Source organism: Rhineura floridana, chromosome 8 (genome assembly GCF_030035675.1).
Source record: "Rhineura floridana isolate rRhiFlo1 chromosome 8, rRhiFlo1.hap2, whole genome shotgun sequence".
NCBI classification, from domain to species: Eukaryota; Metazoa; Chordata; class Lepidosauria; order Squamata; family Rhineuridae; genus Rhineura; species Rhineura floridana.
In genome coordinates, this window is record NC_084487.1 from 126,064,680 (window position 1) to 126,080,420 (window position 15,741).

At 42.8% G+C, this 15,741-nt stretch overlaps 1 protein-coding gene across 4 annotated transcripts in view; it reads left to right on the top strand.

Moving 5' to 3' along the window:
* The window catches only part of PRR5 (proline rich 5), a 114,342-nt gene that overhangs the window by 21,270 nt on the left and 77,331 nt on the right, over positions 1-15,741 (top strand). For all 4 annotated transcript variants that reach the window (XM_061582396.1, XM_061582395.1, XM_061582393.1 and 1 more), the window contains one exon: positions 9,573-9,697. The gene's annotated coding sequence lies outside the window, so the exon portion shown is untranslated. The remainder of the gene's footprint in view (positions 1-9,572; positions 9,698-15,741) is intronic.

Here is a 15,741-nt window from a genome sequence, read left to right on the forward strand (position 1 = left end):
CCATCATGAGACCCTGTTTTTTCCATGAAATAAAAATTGAATCTCGCTTATACTCTTAAAAGCTAAAAGCAATGCTTTGCAAATACCACCAGATATTAGCATTTTTGGAAAAATATCTTGCTGATGTTTGGCAAAGTTGTGAAGCATGTACACAGCTTGACTGAAAGATATTGGGAGGGGAGATTAGAGACTTTTGTTCTATCCCATCCAACAGTATCATTCTTCCATCAGTATGTGCGAAATGCATCTTTTTTAAACATTAGAAAAATGTATACTTTGAACCTATCCCAAGGAATCCTGCCCATCGTGGCATCATCCCTGTAGCATGCGTTGGGTTTTTTAGGTTATGTTCCATCTCCGCTTCACTGTCAGGGAATGGGTTGCCCTGCAGACAGTATTAATAGAAACTGGTGTGACTCCCATATGTGCGTAGCCTATGCATGGGCCTTTTGTACCCATTCACATTGCTAAGTGAGCTGCAGAGAGATTGGGTTTACATGCTGCAATGTGTTAACATAGTTTTGCAATTCCAGGGGTTTCTGTTCAAAATCAAAAGAGCACCTTCGGGTGACTTGTAATGGATATGTTTCATAGTCCCAGTTGCACTGGCCAGGATCTTATGCTTACTCAGGGCTTGGGCGTGCTCAGGTGGATTTTTGACTTTGAAGAACAGATCCCCCCCCCACCTATGCCATATCACAATCTGTGCTGTTGTTTTAAAGTCCCTTCAGTTTCAGATGTGATTTACCCCGCAGCATGAGAGACTAGAATGAAACAAACTTGATCTGTTACCCTCTCCCACCCCAGTGTATGGGACTATTTGACAGCTCTTTAGATCCTTGTGTCCATTGATCTTTCTTGTTTTTACACATAGCAAATGCTGTTGTTACTGGGTCTGCATTTCTTTGTCTATATATACAAATAGATGTATATACATCTTCAGGGCTTCAGTTAATGGTCTGGTTAATATACAGTGGAAGCTCCCATGTGATGATGACAGTGTCACATGAATAGCACTTCTGTGCAAGTACTGTTAGGTTGTGATCCTACCAGTAAACCTGGAGTAGTAGCTTCCCTTTATATATGAGCTTGGCCTAACTGTTTAGTGCGTGCTACTCTTTCCTCTTTGAGTCTGTCTGGGATGAACAAAATTTAAAAATAGCTTTGCTGCTAACTCCATCATTGTGTTGTCTTTACCTTGTGCTAGTACTACTCCTTATGACAGATCATCAGACCTGAGCTAGCATTAGAATTTCATGTTAATGAAATTCTTTTAGAAAGGTATGGTAGTTTACCCCGAACTCTAATCCAACTATCATCGTATCATCTATGTTAGGGGAGGTCTAGATCAAGCCTTGCAAATGAGTCCTGTTGCCAATACACAGGTTTTGTATCTAGGTACTTTGTTTGCTTGTTTAAAAAACAAACCTATGCTAAGGTAAACAGGGTTCTGTAATAAGAACAGCCTGCTTTCATGTTAGTGATTGTGGCTCATGGAAGAACTGAAAACAAAAAATAAACATAAGCCCTGTTCTAGTTTACAAAAGCTTCCCTGCTTGGTAACTAGAAGAGAAGGATATTTATTGGAAATCGAATTTAGCATCGTTTCACTACATAGGGACTGTCAGGAAAAGGATTGGACCATGTCCCAATCTGATAACAGCCACAAGTTTCCCTCTTTATAAATGGCAAGTGCACAAATTGTGATTTTATATGGTATAGAGGACAGTTAAAGTTTGGTCATGTTTATTCAGAGGGGTACATTATAGGAAAAGCAATGCATACTTTTAAAGGTTTCTGTCACAAACGTATATCCTGGTTTGGAGTACATGAATTGGTTTTCATGTTACATATTAAATATTACATACATGAGCTTGTAAGAAGCAAAAAGAACTCAGAAAACAAAGATTAGCTAATACTCTGCAGAAGCATATCCCATGTTGACGAACCATCTTTGCATTCAACTGCAGTTCAAAAGTTGAGAGAAATATCTTTCCTACAGGCAGTTCAGTTTCTCAGCCAGTAGTTTTGATACCTGTAGCTAGAACAACAGTGTTTGCTTTTTTTTGAAGCCTTAGGATAATCTCTCTTTACAGATTTCATCTCCATACCTTGTGCTCTTGACAGAAATGCCAACATCATGTAAGTTTTTCAATAAGCAAAACTAGCAATGTGTGGTTTTAGGTGAGATTAAAGATAAGAAGTTATATGACAAAGGTTGTATGGCAAAAAATACAGCAAAGGAGTATAAATTCAGGACCACATTTCTACAAGATCTAATTCTTTCCTCCATATTTTATTTTCTCATCTTATGAAGGTAGGTTTCCATTAATTGCAGCTGCAGTTTTACCTCTGCAAATGTTGCAGATTGTTTCTTTCTCAGTAGAGAAAACTGCCCAGCATGCATGATTGTTTTTAAATATGCCCTTGTGGTAACTAACTTGACAATTTCCCATTGTTCTTTAATGTGTTATGAAAGTACTGGTAGCGTTTGCACCTCAGTGGAAATCAGCAAAGATAACATTTGTAAAGGTAAATAGATCCTCTGCAAAGATAAGAGAGCATTGACTAATCTTTTCCTGTATGTGTAGCTGTGGCTTTTCACTTTGTAGTGTTGATACTTCTTGATTAAGGTGGCTAAGATGCCTTTTACCTTACGGACTCTCCCCCATTCCTCTTTATTGCAGAACATCTCAGAAAGTCTTTTTCAGAATTATATGGATACTGAAAAATATGCAAGAAGTGTTGTTAAAAATAACATAAGTAAAATGGTTGACAGTTTAAAATGATTATTTAACTATACTGGGTTCTATTCATCTGAGTCCTGCTCAGAGCAGACCTGTTGAAATTAATGAACCTAAGTCAGTGCGCAGTCCAACTCACCTTTCCACCAGGCTGGGGTGAGTTGGATGCTGTGGGGTATGGGCTGCGCCACGCTCTGTGGGCAGAAGCCTTCTGCTGCGGCTGAGCTGTGGTGCTCCCAAGAGCCTGCTGGCATTGCAGGGGTCTGCTGGGAACAGCTAGCCTGGCAGACGGAGGGCAGGTGGAAGCCCTGAGAATGGGGTGTTCTGGGGCATGGCGGAAGAAGAGCCATGGGGGGGACTTATGCGAGATCCTGCTCACATTCTGATCCCTCCCCCAAGTCCTGATACCCCTGCAAACTCTTGACAGCTAAAAGACCAGCACAGTAAAATAATTTTCTTTATTTCCCATTGTGGCCTACAGGGAGCACTTACTCCCTGGGAGGCCTGTTTGTCTGAGATGGCGCTTCCCGGCCAGCTTGTGTGCGCAGCTCCAGATGGAGCCAGTGTTCAGCTGGGGCGGCAGCTCCCAAGTAGGAGGAAGATCCCTCAGATCTTTCCGCCAGTCCCTCCATCCCCCTGCTTCCTGGCAGTTGGATTGCTCTGCCCATCATGTCTATCACTTCCAATTGGTCTACTTTGAGTAAGATTAGCAGTGAATACCACCCTGTACACATTGGGGCAAAAAAATCCTAATTTCGTATGTATACTGATCAAGTTCACACCTGGGTGGTGAAAATTCGTCAACATTTTGAGAAGTGGAAACTATGTGGGAGGATGATATCTGGAGTGGATACTCCCTCAGACTTTTTCTAGTAGCTGATGGAAAGTAATCCTGTCACAAATGTGGTCTTTGCATTTATAACATTTCTTGAAAAGGTCAGTAGATTGTTTGGCCCACAAGGGAATGTCGCTTAAATTGCTAAAATTCCTTCTTGGTTTCCATCCCATCTTTGCTGGGGCTCATTAGGTGCAACAAGCAGGTGAAATCAAACTCTATACCACAAAGGTGGGACCCTCTTTGCCTGCCAGGCCTATAATGCCGTTTTCCCCAAACCACGCCCGCTTGTCAGTCAGCTGATGTCACTTATCATGCCAGCTGATCAGCAGGAGGGCAGAGTTCAATTCTGTGTTGGCTGTGTGAGTGCCCGTTCCCAGGAGGGGACAGGCATATGCAGCCAACACAGAAGGATTTAACTCCTGCTTGTCAGCTGACAAGCAGGGGTTAAATTCCGCTCAGGGAACAGGCCCATGCAGCCAAAGAGATCCTGTAAAATGCAGGCTTTTTTCTCATGCTTCCAAGGGGGGAGGTTAGGGGAGGAAGTAGCTTCTTTCTCCCTTTTGCCTCCCCCCCCCTTGCACAAGAAAGAAGCATATATTTTAAAATGTAGGCTTCTTTTTCATGCTTCCCAGAGCAGCGCCCTTTGCACTTTGGGTTCCCAAGTGCCCGACAAACAGTAGGCTGTTGGACCACTGTGAACCCCATTCAAGGGATTTAGACAGACGGGCAGGACAGTCTACCTGTCAGTTATGTGAGGTCATAGTGACATCATGTAATTGACAGATGGGTAGCCCCAGCTACTGTCTAATGTGGCCCACAAGGCCAATCTTGATCAGAATTTGGCCTGTGGAGCCAAAAAGGTTATCCGCCCCTGTTCCTCACCGTATCTGATCCAATTCATAGAAATGGAACTGTCCTCAGTTAAGGTAAATGGTTGCATTCCTTTTGTCAGTTCTGTTTCCTTCTTGGGGCAGGGGTGCATGCAGGAATGAAACATTTAGGCCACAACTTGTGCAAAAAGATACAGAGGAATATATCCAGCTAAGTGGTTCAACTCCTTGCACAGGAAGAAACAGAGAGCCGTTGTCAGCTGAGCTGCAGCGGTTCATACTTCAAGCCTTGGAATGTGTGGCACATTAAATTATAATGATTACTTACTGAAGAATTATTTAAGAAACATCATCTAATTAAATGTTTCCACTGTATATTAATAACAGGTGAACTAAAAACATATAAAATGATGCATTACTCATGCTTACGGTGGTTTTTGCATGAAATAATAGAAGTTTTAATGTGCTGTCCCTTTCATTACTGTTAATATTTTCTCTTGCCTTCTTATGAAACACACTCTTGCTCTCATACCCACACACTTTCATAAAGTTGCAAGTTCATTTTGCCCACACTTCCATTGAATATACCATATCCGGATCCTTATCTTCCTCACCCTCATGGGCCAGCTTTGGCAGGTGGACAATCTCCCTTTGCCCATTTCCTTTACCCACATGGCTTGAAACCATGTGGGCAAAGGTATAGCAGGGCTTTGCATGTGCCACTGATTGATGATGCCTGCAAACCCCACTTTAGTCAGGGAGCTGCATCTTTACCTGCCTTCACACCTGGCATCATTTATGATGTCAGGTATAGGGCAGATGGACGTGGTTTGGCTGAACAGTCCTGCAGTTAAATGGGGAGGCCTGCAGGCCAGAGGGTCCCTGCTGCTGGAATATAGGCTCAAATAACCTGCTTTTCTTGTTTGGCTTTCTTCATTTGCTTTGAAGCTGCTGCATGCAAACAAACACTCATGGCCATGGCTGTGATTTATAGTCCACCATCCTGAGATTATTGTGAAAGTCCTCGATGCCTCTTTAGTTTATTGGCAACTGTTCCAGTTAATATTTGCTTATGTGTAGTTATCCTTCTTTTCTTCCTTCAGTTCAGACTCCCCCTCCCATGTCCTTAACAGTCATGAGATTCTCCTGCGCAGGAGATGTAACCAGCCATCAGACACATGTGACAGTGAATGTCGAAAATAGTAGCCCCATGCCTACAAATAAAAAAATGGGGTTCTCTTTGCAGATCTGCCAGTGAAGGCCAGGCTACTGGCACTACAGTGGAAGTACCCACTACAAAGCTATCCCCAAATGCATTTTTACTTGTCCTCAATGAGCGCATGTCACCCATTCACTTATATAAGCAGAAGTAAGCTGGGGCACAATTGCAATGGAGGCTAACTTTTTCCCTTAGCCCTGTGGGGACCCCAGTGTGAGAATCAGACTTCTTTCTGACTTCATACCCTTGCCTATTCAGCTGCAAATCCTTACTCTGGGTTTTATTTCTTGAGCTTACTGAAATGTGACAGGATGTTGGGGACTGGTATTTGTTAAATATAAAAACATGTCAATTAGCAGTGGGTCTAAGATTATCATCTCTCTTTCATCCGATTACTTGGGAGTCAGCTGATAATATTCAGTTGCTACTTCCTCCTCAGTGTGTTTCACTGGTGTTTTGGTTGAGCATCCAAGGTGCTACAACCTGCTTGTCACAAATTTGGCAGGCTTGCCAACACCCAAACAGCTGTGTAATTGTAAATCACCTTCAGCCTTCCTAGAGACCAGTTGTTGTTACTGCTGTCATGCCCGCCCGACCCTCAGGGTCCCGGGAACATGCATCAGGCTCAGACCCCCACCCTTAGGGAAATGAGACTGGAACCGAAAAGCTCTTACTTCACCCTTGCCAAGGCTGTGTACGCTCACAACAACCCTGCAAGGTAGAAGGTAGGCTGCCACCACCCCTGTAAACTGGTCCACTCAGAGCCAGGGGATCTCTGAGCCCAGAAGGTATATAAAACCAAGGTCCTAAAAGGCAAGAGTCACAGTTACACTCCTTGCCAGGCACCTCTGGTTTAACACTTAAAATCCAAGCTTTTAACTTCTTAACCCTCTTTGGTAGTGAGTGACTGAGGTTGGGTCAAAACACTGAATTTAGAACCACCCCTTCTCTCAAATGAACACACCAGGTTAAATAGAAGTAGCTTTATTAAAATATATAAGTGCACATATCATATAGCAGCAAGTAATCCTTTAAGACCATTCACCCAACAGGGGTTTAGGTTCTTACAAGAGAATTCATACACACAACAAGAAAATAATAAACTAGCTCACCTAACTACTTACATACGAGGTAGTTGGTTGCGTGGCACCTCTCCTAAGAGAGATGGATGTTCAACATAAAGCAATGGAACCAGACATAGGTTGCCTTCCCATAAGCAACCCCAGGAACCATAAGGCAGAAAAGGTTTGGAACTCTGGTGCCAGTCAGCATAGGCAGAGAACAGAGAACAAAGGCTGTGGGTCCCTAGCCCTATACTTAAGGGAAAAAGATCCTAACGGTCCAAGATTAATTGACCAATCAGGAATTAACTGATGTAACTTTCTTCTCGATGTTTCTCACATTTTCGCGCCTTCAGGCCCCCCTCCCAACGGTGTTTTCCAACTGCATAGGCCAAGGATGACCTTGGGTGCCAGGCACTGGCTAATCAACAAAGATAAACAGGTGCAGCTTGTTAAGGCTTCTTCTAACCGTCTTCAGCTGGGAAAATGAAACTTAACTTTGCAAAGTGGCAAGGCCTGTCCTTTCTGACTATAACCATCTCCCAGAGTCCCTTACTGGAACCAAAGTGTTGTCATCAGATTTCTAATAACTCATGACCATTACAGGTTCATGACAACTGCTGCTGTTAATCCTCAAGATTTAGGAAAATAATTTAATTAGCTCTTTCGTGCACATCTTATGTTCAAGTAGCATTTGGGGGAGACAGATTATTGAAGTTTCACACCAGGTGCTTCATAAAATAACTGTGCAGCTGTTCAGTTAATGATAGTCTTGTGTAGATGCTCAACTACAGGAGTGGGGAACCTTTGTCCCTCCAGATGTTGCTGAGCTATAATTCACATCAGCAGTAGCAAACATGGCTAATGGCCAGGGATGATGGGAGTTGTAGTTCAGCTCCCATGCTTGCTCTACTGGATCGAATTCAGTATCCCCTCCTTAGAAGCTTAGATGCTGCCAAATTTATATATAGTGGGAGGGAACTGGCTTCAAGGAAAGTGTGTTCCTCAAGGTCATTTCTGCCTCTCTTTACAGTTCCTTAAACTGAAAAGGATGGGGTCCATTGCAGTTTCCATGATCTTTTGTGTGGGATGGCAGTTGGGATGGGAGATGCATGCCAGAGGCAGGTCACTCGTTTCTCTTCAAGTCAGTGCCCAATTGCTGTTTTCCACCTAGCACTGCTGTTTTATTGCTATGGAGACCTTCTGGTAATTAAATGTATGCCTCCGCAGCCACAGAAGACAGGTGGAATATAACTGAGAAAATAAATAAAGTAAGCCAGTTAGTAAGAGAACAATGCATATGCACAGCCCTTGTCCTTTTTTCCTGCAAACTTGAGAGGTTCTCCCAGTATGGAGGATTCCCTTCCTGCCCTCTTCTGGTGCCTATCTTTGCGCCCTGCTTGTTCGCACGCTGTATGTACTTTACTACTATATGTGTGTGTTATGTGCCTTCAGGTCAATTATAAGGAATGATAATGTCCCAGAAATTACAATGATTGTGGGGAAAGAAGACTTGAGAGACTGCGATGGCCATCACAATTATGAATTATTTGTGATATTGCCCACAGTGTCCTGTGGGAATGAGACAGCATCTTAGTGATTGTGGCCTTTTGTGTTTTAGGGTCCTTTTTCGCCAAGCAGAAAGTAAAGAGGAGTCAGTGCTGGTGCAGACAATCTTCACTGTGTCCAATATTATCTGATTTCACTTTCTCCTTTCTGTGTGTGTGTGTGTGTGTAGGTTCTGGTTCGGTGTGTATGCTTTTATGCAAGATAGGTGTAGACGGACAATAAATAGAGGCTAGATGGCACATCAGGATGTGCTTACAAAACCAGATGTTTGAGTACTGCATTACTTTCAATGGGATATGCATTTGTACATGCCTATCCAGAATGGGCATGGCTAGTAAATGTGCATGTGCCACCCTACTATCGTGCATCAGTTTGTGCACCTGTGTTTTCAGGGAGAGGGAACTCAAGAGCCCTACATCAGAGAGGTTGTTTGGAAAAGCAAGGATGTTGGCGACAACACATCATGTGGCTATCCAAAAATGTGGAAGGGGGAAGCACAAAGCTCTGTGGAAATAAAGAGACATAGTTTACATATCGCTTGGAAGAGCAAAGGCAGTTTTGTCGTGGTGTCAGATGCAGAATAAAGTGGTGCCACCCAGTGATAAAAATATAATAAATAAATAGTGGCTGGCTGTTGCCAGAATGTTGTATGTGCACGCTTTACCACACAAACAGAATGAAATACATACACACTAGTGCTTTCTAGAAATCTCCTCTTTCATTTTTTTAAATTCCAATGATGTGGGTTTTCTGGAAAATTTTGCATTGGAAAAATTTCCTATGCAAATTAGAGTAATTCGCATAGGAACATTTTCTGATACCTTAGAGAATGATCTAGTTTAGCGTGTTTATTTTACTTGTATTTAGTAAACAAAGCTCAAAACTTTTGAAATCGGCAAGCTTGTCTAATATTGTATTTACAGTTGGCATCCATTCATTGTTACTAATGAACTTGAAGGAAATTTTCCCAAATTGTTCAAACTAATGGTTGTTTTTTAATTGTGTATGTAAGTTGCCTAGAGATGTTTTGTATCATGCAACAAATAATTCAAGTAAATTAATAATGCATTGTACTTTACAGAGTACAAGAGGACAGGTCTCTGCCCTAAGGAGCTTGCAATCTAAAAATAGTCACAGGAGAAACTGTAGAGGAAGAGAGTAAAATAGAGGCAGGGTATGCAAAGAAGCACTGGGCAGTTGTTTTGGTTGCAGGTGCTTAAGCTTAGTTACAGAATAGGGTAGGGGAACAAAGTGGTTCTGAAAAGGCAAGCTAATTTCATCCAGCGTGACATGTTAAATCTTCTCTTGCAGAACTACCTTGCTTCATGCAGCTTCTGTAGACTGCCAGAAATCTCCAGTTGTGGCACTGGGATGTAGTGAAATAGTGCAGTTTTTGACCACTTCATTTCAGTGCTTTTCTGTGAATCCTTCAGCAGGTAAGTTACTCCTCAAAGTTCTGACACTGTTTATTCAGTTGTAATGCTCTTGGCAGAGAGTTTGGTATTTGTGCAGGGACGGCACAACCCAATAGGCTGGACAAGCAGTTGCCTGGACTGCAGACTTCTGTCCTGGGGCCTCCAAGATAATGATCACCCTCTAGGGGGCACCATTCTCCACCTTCCCCTAAACCCTTTGGAACGCATGGTCTGAGGTGTTCAGACAGTAGTTACCCCTTTTGTCCTAATTACAACCTCTCCTGAAAGCAGATGAATATTTATTTTTTTACTTACTTGCTGCATTTGTATCCCATCCAATAACAACACGTTCTCTGGGTGGATTACAATAAAAGACAAACAGTCCCATTCAAAATAAAATAGAATAGAACCTGTAGTCATAAAATCTAAGGGCAACATAAAATGAGCAGCAAAGTAAAAGTTCTTCCCTTCAAAATAGGAAAATGAGCTGCCGTCAGGAGAACCCTGGAGGAAGCACCATTTTTCTTTCTCTCTCCCAAGACAGAAATAGAATGGTTAAATGCATTGTTTCCTACGGCAGCAAGATAGCAGGAGCCAGCCGGTACTGTTGAAATGAGATCCAGGTTGTGGCATAACTTTAAAAAAATGCCTCAACTCTATAACTTCTGTTTTTGAGCTGATAGGACGCACCTGCACAACTTGTGACTCATCATACTGACCAGATAGATGTATGAGGCTCTGTAAACCTGTTTTGGCTCCTTTCCTGAAATTGCATGAATGGATGATGGCAAGCCACCATAAATGACTAGTGGGCTGCATTTGTCTTGATGGGTCACACGCTGGGCAAACCTGCATTAGGGCATGACAGAATACATTTCTGTAGTAATTTTTGTGTGGGTTGTCGCCCCTGCATATCCTAGCCAATCCTGGTATAAACATTTACTATCATCATGAATGGAGCTATGCCACAATTTCTCATAATAAAACTTTGGAGAATTTTCTGTGCCCTTCCCATGAAAAAGGTCATTTTGTAGATTCTCTGAATATTCTTCACCATTTTTTGTGTGTGGTGGACATCATTTCTGCCCCCCCCAATGCCCCAGAATGATGCTAGGTTTAGAATGTGGGACATGCACAATGGTCAGCTGCAAACATAGTTGCTGCCTCTATGGTTTACAGCAGCAACAAAAACAAGTTTAGGAAAAAAGGAATACTCCCACATTCTAAACCTAAACCCTGTTGCTAAACATCGCCACCCCTCAAAAACTGCTAGAGAATATCTTCTCCCCCCCCCCAGCCAAGAGAACATTCAGCAACATGACACCCTCAGTTTTGCTGACAACAAATAGAATGGATAATTTTGGGAGGCCATTTCCTCTCACCTACAGCATGAATACCTTGACTGGCAGAGTAGAACTAATGTAAAAGTAGTAGTAAATAGATTATTTGAGAAAATGAAATCTTCATAATCTAAGGAACAGCATAGAGATTAACTTGTTGTCTGAAGGGCTGTTGGTCCTGAAACCAGATCCATATTTCTCTTAGTTTTTACAAACAGTGCAAAGGGGCTGGGCTTAGTTGTTATTTTCAAAAGTTACTTTATGTTAGTCTCCTTCATGATTGTGTGTATGCGCGCATGCATTAGGGATGGAATCCTCTCCTTTTTTATGTTTCATTTTTAAGTGTGGCCCCCTAGTGGTTGTTAAAGATCCGATTCCTTTTTCCTCCGATATCTTACCCTTTTTCTGATCTCCTCAAATAATTTTTTTTTGTTTTGCAGAGAATTATGTATATTATAATAGCTATTTATTAATGAGTCTCCTCCACCAGTATCAATCTTTATTCTGAACTCTGTAATGATTGTCTTTTTACATTCCTTTTCAAGTGCAAGTGAAGCAGATAATTGCCCATCCTCCTTCCTGCTTGCTTTCTGTCATTCCTAAGATATTCATCTAAAAACCCTTACCCCGCAATTAAATGAGGCTTGCTTATTTTAAATTAGCTGATGTAATTAACGCTCACACTATCAATATTTCAAAGGGAATTTTTTAAAAAAATAATTAAAAAATCAGAAAACAGGTATGGAGAGTTGCGACTTCTAAATCTTCTTCACAAAGATAGAGAATATCAGAAGTATTGGATAATCCAATGGCAAATCTGACTACTGCGGAAATGAAGCCCATCACTACTAGCATGCATTGAGCAGAGTGAGACAGAAATATGTGCTGTTATCTAAGACTCCATTTTCTATTCCATTTTTATACTGTGACATTCTGTGACACCCTGTGCTTGCCACACAGTCAGATATTCTCAGAGTCCTTCATATGATCATTTCCAATAATGTCCCTGTTCCTTTGTTTAACAAAAACTGCTCCTTTATTTGTTCTTTGAGGTGGAGAGGAGGACCAGATTTCTAGACCCTGGGAGTCTGGTGGGGTTGGTGTGAAACCCTGTGGTACCTGGTGCAGGCAAAGCCTGACCATGCCTCGTTGCTCAGGTTGGAGCCTGATGGCCGCATGGTGGGGTGGAGCTAATAGAAAATATTTTGGCTGCTTGGTTCTGATTGTTGCTCTGTGATATTACTTTTAATCTGGTGACCCAAAGAAAGACGTTAAACCTACTGGTAGATAAAGGTTTCAGCTCAGACTTCCTTCAGCACTTTGAATGGGTGGAGCAGCACCCCACCCCCACCTTTTTTCCTTTTTAACAGAAAGCTTTGCTACCCCTTCAGGAGACAGCTTGACTGCTCTCAGCAGCCCAGTGGTTTTCCCTTTCTCACAGGACTGTAGTGGCAAACGTAGAAGTACAGGGTCCCTTCATAATAGTCACAGCCGCGTACCCTTCTAAGATTATACAACCTTCTAGGATTATAGAATGATCTGGCCAGCCTTGAATACTGCTTTCTTCTTCTCTATCACTGTTCATTTGACTGTCCTTTCTCACTGTCAAGAAATATTGCTTGAATTAATGAATTCAATGTCTGCACTTTTATCTGCTGCAAAAGCCAACTGCTTGATGATGGGGATGGCATGCTGTCATCAGGATTCACTGTCTCTTCTTCTGCAATTACAGAATTCTAACTCTCCACATCTTGATTTTTTGAAGTAGGAACTCCTTTCATTCTGATTGGCTCCGATTAGCAGGAAACGATAAGGAAGCAAGTTAGAAGATTCTTCCCAGTGGCTAACACACTCCCCTTTTCTGCTGATTGGCTTCCAAAAACATGAGGGATCTAAGACCCCCTGAGAGCCTGGATGACTGCACTTTTGCTTTCTCATTTGGGACACAATGCCCCCTGGGAATGATGCTACAGTCATGTATCCCAAATCACAAAGGAAACTCCACCAGGCTGCTGAGGGCAACCAAGCTGCCGCCTGAAGCAGTAGCAAAGCTTTTTTTTTTCTGTTGAAAAGAAAAGTCTCAGCCACCTCACCTTTAAAGATAAACCTGTCTCTTCTCCTGCCCTAAAAGTTCTTACAATTCACTCACTACCCTGAAAGTTGTCCACCATCCCCAACACTTTCACGAGGGACAGGTGGTTCTATGAATGTGGAGGAGGGATATTTGTCCTAGCCTTTGTTAAAACACTGAAACTGCAAGTCATATCCTGAGACATAGAAGCCTAGGTGGCAGAGCAGCTCAGGTCCATGGGATGAGCCTCCTGTTTCATTGTATTCCTACGAACAGGTAACAAACCCAGATAATTTCTAGCAGGAAAGATGAAAGAATATGGGAGAGAGTCCTCTAAAGTGTGACATGAGAGTTTTTCAGCCATGTGGGTCTCATTTCAAATAATCAAAACCCATATGTCATGTGTACCTTAGTTTTATTAATACCTAAGTTGAAAAGACTAAATTGCCACCCTACCAGTCTGTTTAGCTGCCTGCTTCCGCACTCTGCTCAGCCTTCCCAATCGGATTCCCCTCCTCTTCCTTCAGTGGCAGAATGCCTGCAAGATGGGACTAAGTGTACCCACCGCATGTTGGCTTTTCTAGAGTAACTGGTCTATAGTAGTGCTCTGATATAAATAAGCTATTCTAGGAAAGTTGCACAAAAGGTAAATCCTCCCTCTTCTCCATCCAAGGTACAAGGAGGGGGATGAGGCAGAAGAGACTAGATTTCTCCAAAATTTGCCTCATCAGATCTCTGTCCCCAAATTTCAACCCTGAGGTGACAAGACAGAGAAGGGAATCAAACCTGCATAGATTTTTGATCATTTAAATTTAGTCTAAAACAATGGTTTTCAAACTTAATAGTTTCAGAGAACCCTTTCCACTTTGACTTATCTGCTAAAGAGTTTCTGCACATCTTCCACAACCCTTGTGGTCATCACAGAGGATTCTGGGGCCTGTTGGGCCTCTCCATTTCCTTGAGTGAACTAAGTGTGCCATCTAACGTTCTCAGTGCGCAGCCCAACATGCTCCTGCTGCTGCGGATTACAGAGGAAAATTGGTAGTTGTTGGGGTGTGGTTTTTATGAGAGTCTCGTCTGCTGTTACCAATATTTTAATTAAGAAACTTCCATAAGCTTCCAAAGGTGGAAAACTTTTACCCTAAAATAGCAAAAGATAAATGGCCTTGACTTAGTTAAGGTTTGAAATCCTGAGGGACTATGTGCACAGAGACCTTCCCACAATGCGTGAATAGCAGGAAACAGGGCTTGCAGAGGGGCAGAGGCTGTGGCCCTGATGTCTCCCTCCACGTGATGACAGTCATGTGGAGAATAATGCTGAAGTAGTGACGCTCTAAAATACATGTGTGAGGTATATCTGTGTACAAATTGCTGTCTTCTAAAATACATAGGCATGGGGACCCCATTTGTCTCTTCTGTGTATTATGGAGACTTGTGAAGGGCACATGTGTGTAAATAGGTACTCTGTCCCTAAAAAAAAGAAAAAGAAAACTAGTACCTATATATACACTTGTGCTCTCCACAACTGATGCAGTATGCATGTATCTATTAGGGCTTGTCTGAAGTATCATCCAAGAGAAAATTCACACTGAACTGAGATTTTGCAGGGGAGAAAATTGGCCCAATATACTTTAAGTTTGTTTCTCTATTGATTGTTTGCAGCCATGACAATCTCTGCCATTTTGTAGCTCTGGTTACCTAGGCAACATGAGACTTGCCAGTCTTCTGGTACTTGCTCTGCCAGCCCTGGGGCTTTCTTTTTGCCATTCGGGGTGGGTGGGTAGTGAGGAGTTATTTGGATTGCTTGCCAAGTCCCTTGATTTTATTTCTTTTTTTCACCCTGCCTCCCACAATAGGCACCATTAAATTTCTTAATGCTTTTTCTAATGAGGCTCAATGGCAAGAGATACAAGAAACATTTGCATTTTCTGTCAGATAGCAAGATAGCTCTTTCAGTACTCTGGAAAGCAGAGGAGTGGGGAATGGCTCTTCCTGCATTTCTGTCAGGCAGTAACGTGGTCAGCCTGGGGTGAGGGAGAAGGCGAGACAGTTGTGCATGTCCTTAGGTGAGGAGCTTGTATGGGAGTGGAGAGACACGAGGCAGGGAGGAGATAGAAGCTCGAAGATCAGACTGGCGCTGCTTGCACACTAGGAATGGAAAGATCTGTCAGTTTACAATGCCCTGGTGATGGAGTGGAATGAGGGGATCACCAGGGCATTGGACCGAGTTGCCCCGAAACGTCCTCTCCCCCTGAACAGAACTCAGATAGCACCATGGTATACACCACGGTTGTGCAATCTGAGGCGGGAGGTGAGACGACTAGAACGCCGGTGGCGGAAATCTCGCTCCGAAGGTGCTCGGACACAGGTCAGAGCAGCAGTAGCTGCCTACCAGGTGGCAGTGAAGGCGGCAAAGAAGGATTCTTTGCTGCCTCTATTGCATCCGCAGAGTGTTGTCCCAGGAGGTTGTTCCAGGTGGTCCGAAGCCTGGTCGGTCCAGTTGCTCAGGTACCCCTGGAACATTCTAAGACCTCCTGTGACAAATTGGCAAAACACTTTGCTGATAAAATCGAACACCTAAGGAGCTCGATTCCATATGCCGTGGATGCAGTGAATGAACCAGAGTTGACCATTTGCAATCCGGTCCAGTGGGA